Consider the following 4,069-nt stretch of genomic DNA (forward strand, 5'->3'; position numbering starts at 1 on the left):
GTGTTTCTGTGAGTAAAGTTTGCTGTTTCTCATAAACAATTTTATTTGCCCACCTGATCTGGACTTTGGGCAAATTGAAATTCAGATGTCTGCGTAACAGTGCCGAAAGGCACAGACCAGTACCTGGGAAATCTGTTGTGCCTGCCCAGTGAGGTGCCTTTTCTCCTCTCTGCTCAGCAAAAAGAGGAATTTTAAGTCACCCTGGCTTTCCATCCTCAGTTTGGAATTCTGTTGCTAAGTGGCAAAGAAAGAAGATTATCAGATCACAGATTAACAGAAACCTCTATTCAGTGCTCCTTTGTAATGTTACCTTTCTGTTACTTACTTGAGAACTGATTTTTAGCTGCTGTGCTCCTACTCCACCCTCACCCATCCATGATTCTGTTATCCTCGGGGGCTGGTCAGGATTCTGTACAATTTTCCTTTCCATGCTCAGCCTCTGTGCCCTGGGGTGGCTCTGCCTTCGAGGGTACCCCAAGGGTCTCTGCTCTTAGGGGGGGTGTCTCAGAAACTAGAGTCCTACCCTACCCCTCCTGAATGTTTTATATGGGGAGAAAGAAGGAAGGAGTTTATAAAATGTTTTGGAGAGTTCCTATATTTCAGAGGTCACCCATTTGCTTCCTTCATTGAGAAATTCTTTGTTTCTTTTTCTCTTTTCCCAGCCAGTGTGGTTCTACTCTCTCAAGCAAAAGCAGTCAAGCAGCTTCAGAAAGTGGATGAAGAAACATAACTGAGTGGCCAAGGTAATTATCAAATGTTAAGGGTGAATCTCTGGCACAAATTGCTTACAGTGGGGTTTGGGAGGCAAACAGTGAAAAGGGCACAGCAAAATCAGGAAACAGCATAGTTGGCCAGTGTCGGGGATGCAGACAGAAAGAGGGTTTGGGAAGGAGAGGCAATTTGACAGCTGGGAGGAGGGGATGGTCTTGCACAGCACATGCATTCAAAGAAGCATGAGGAGCAAAGGTCTCTTCATGTGGGAAAGCGGTTTAGATTATTTTAAGTAGAAACGCTTCACTGAGGAGAACCATGTAAGGAACAGGAGACAAAAGAAGGGCAGAGCTGCGCAGGGATGTGCCCCTGAGACTGAGCAGGAGGAAGACATGTGAGCTGAACATTTAATGGAGCAGGGAAGGGCAGGAGAAGAATTGCCCAGCTGAAATGGAAGTAAAAGGTAGGATTGGAAGGGAGGGATTGTGAGAAAAAGGAGCTGCAAAAACAACAGAAGGGAAGGGCGTGTGGAAGCAGAGAGGTAAACAGAAGTATACACATTCAGGAGGTGATGGACACAGACTGTGATGCAAATAAAGCACAGAAAGTAGTAATGTACAATTCTGTGAGCATTTCAACATACCTGCTTTCCAGGGCGCTGTATTTTCAATGTCTCATGTGCTTGAGTCTCCCAGGGAAGCAGGAACCCAAAACCAAACAAGACTGAAACATTTTTTTCTGGGGCTGTCTCTGTGTTTTAACCTGTAGCTGACATTAAACATGTGCTGCCCATGCACCTACACAAGGCCTTGTGTTTGACTGACATCCTCCTTTGCAGCACCCCTGGTGAAGGAGACATGACTCTTCCAGGAGAGTGGGATGGAGAGGATGGACTGCAAATGAAAGAAGCACTGACAGAAGAAAAACAGCTTCCTGTGGAAAACCTACAAAGCAAGGAGAGAGAAAGGGGTGAAAAATGTACTGTGTTGCATAGCACACAACAAGACTTAGATTTTTGAGGGAGGTGGCATCTGCTTTTGTGTGTAATTTTTTTCTTGATCCTTTCCTGTTCTTTGCTGTTAAAAAAAACCCAAACCAAACAACAAAAACCAATCCATAATAGTTCTCTTTTCTAAAAGTGTCACTGATTGGCTGTTCCTTTTTGCCTTGGGGTGATAGCCACACAGAAACCACCACACAGTGACCTGGGATCTCTCCTCCTTCCCTGTGTAGCTTGACTCATCACCTGTATAAGTCCAGCACCCTGGTAGAGCTGCCTCAGGTTAAAACCATACAAAGTTGAGAGGAAGAAGAACGAAGGAAAGGGGGTGGAGAGGTGCTTCTAGAGCCTTTTCTCTGTCATTACTTGATAATAAAATATGTAAGGAAACTTACTGCTCCCCCACGGTGCCTTTTGTTTGTCGTAGTTCTATTACTCAGGTTTATCGATTTTCTTTTCATTACAAAATGTGTCAGAACTTCTGAAAGAAAAAAGCCATAAGTGCTTCCTAAGGGACCTGTCCTCTGAGAAGAGGAAAGTGTTGGTATGTTGCCACAGAACATTTTTAAGAGATCAATGACAAAGCCAGACAAATCATTACTCTTTGGAAGGGATTTATAACCTGCAGAAAAGGAAAGGAACCACTAGAAACAGAGGCTGTGTTGCAGACAAAGACCTTGTTGTTTATTCCCATGGGCTTTATTGAGCTCAACTGTTTGCATTTTAATGCCAGTAAGGATGTCTTTCTAGACAAACCAAGTATCTTCCAGCGGCAAAGACACTGGAGAAGCCTCGCTGGCTGTTGCGTGGCGGTGCTGGGTGAGAAGATATTTTTTGCCAGCGGCTCTGCTCCCCATTCCTTGCAGAGGCGGCTGTAACGGGGTTTTCGGGTGCCCGCGGCCTGGCTGTGCCTCTCAGCATCCCTCTCGCCCAGGATGGATGCTCAGAGGCATCCCTCCCTCCACGCCACGGTCACATGCTGCCCCCTGGCGGCCTCAGATGCCTCCTCCTCCTCCCACCCCGTTTTGGGTGGTTTTTCATCAACTTCGGGAGAATCCCCTTTTTCTTTTCCCCGAAGCTGTGGGGCAGGAGCTTTCCTAACCAGAAGGAAAGATTCAGTGGATCTGCTCCAAGAAATGCGTTTCACCCCTGGTGCCTCTAGGGAAGTAGCCGGTCATCTGTTGGTAATAAAGGTAATAAACCAATTCTCTTTTCAACGATGACACCAAGGAAAATGCCTGCCGTTCCTCTGTTGCTGTGATTCAGAAGCTTATCTGTTGTGGCAGTTGGAGCCAGCCATAAATAACCTAAAAATCATTCTGTCGCCAAAGTAAAGAAGAAAAATGCTGAAGGCAGATTTCCCTTCCCTTTGAAAGGCTGGATTTCTTCCCTAATGCCCCACAAACAAACTTCATGCACTCGGGTAAGTCAGATATTGTCAGACTCTGACTCCTCTAAATAAAAAAGCACCGAGCCTGCTGGATCAGTAGGCAGCACAGTGGAGTATTTCGATCCCTGTTGATCCTTTAATCTGGCTATAGAGCTCAGGAGGAAAAGGTAGATGTGGGAGACAAAGAAAGAGGGGTTATCTGAGGGGCAGGGTTTTCAAAGGAAGGTCTCTCTGAAATGAACCCTGGTGGTACTAACTGCTAATTTATTTGTGGTATAAATTCCTTCCCGTGCAGCAAACATTCCTCATGGATTGTTTATTTCTCTCTAATACACAGCAGATAATTCTGTAAGCTCAGACTGGGGGGTAGATTCAGCACATTCTCTTCCAGAAACGATTTTAAGAACAGCTTCTCTCCTTCTTCCATGCCTCCACATACTGTGTCACATTGTCCTTTTCTGTTAATCCAAAACTTCAGATGATGCAATAAATAAGCTTCCAGGAGCCTAAAACCGTGTTTACAGCAGAACCTCACTGCCTGTAGCTTTCTACCTCAAATCATTTTCTTGCTCCTCACATGAGATCACATCACAAATGTTTCTGTTCTAGTCACGTGCTTCAGAAGTATTCTTTTTCTTTTTGTTTTGTCATAGGCCACAATATTCCTTCTCAGTGGAAAACCTGCATAGGATGTTTGAAAAGCATGGGACAGCACCATGTACTGCTCTTCCTTTTGGGTTTTGCACTGTGGCTGTAGTGTCCTGGCTGTGCCCATCCCAACCCTTTGTGCACACCCAGCCTACTCACTGGCACGACAATGTGAGAAGCAGAAATGGCCTTGACACTTATGCTTAGCGATGACCAAAACATCCCTCTGTTATCAACACTGTTTTGGTCACCAGGAAGAAAATTATACCAGAGAAACCCCGCAGAGTGGGATGCCAGACTGCGCTATGGGAAAAGGGTCA

At 45.4% G+C, this 4,069-nt stretch overlaps 1 long non-coding RNA gene across 1 annotated transcript; it reads left to right on the top strand.

Moving 5' to 3' along the window:
• Positions 1–429: 429 nt before the first annotated feature.
• Positions 430–1,745, top strand: LOC133266893 (uncharacterized). Its single transcript, XR_009742558.1, has 2 exons — positions 430–743; positions 1,550–1,745. It is a non-coding gene; the product is annotated as an uncharacterized LOC133266893 (long non-coding RNA).
• Positions 1,746–4,069: the final 2,324 nt, after the last annotated feature.

This window comes from Pezoporus flaviventris, unplaced genomic scaffold (assembly GCF_033815535.1).
Source record: "Pezoporus flaviventris isolate CSIRO_AGI_PZ_B2104156 unplaced genomic scaffold, CSIRO_AGI_Pfla_v1 ptg000007l, whole genome shotgun sequence".
Classification (NCBI taxonomy): domain Eukaryota; kingdom Metazoa; phylum Chordata; class Aves; order Psittaciformes; family Psittacidae; genus Pezoporus; species Pezoporus flaviventris.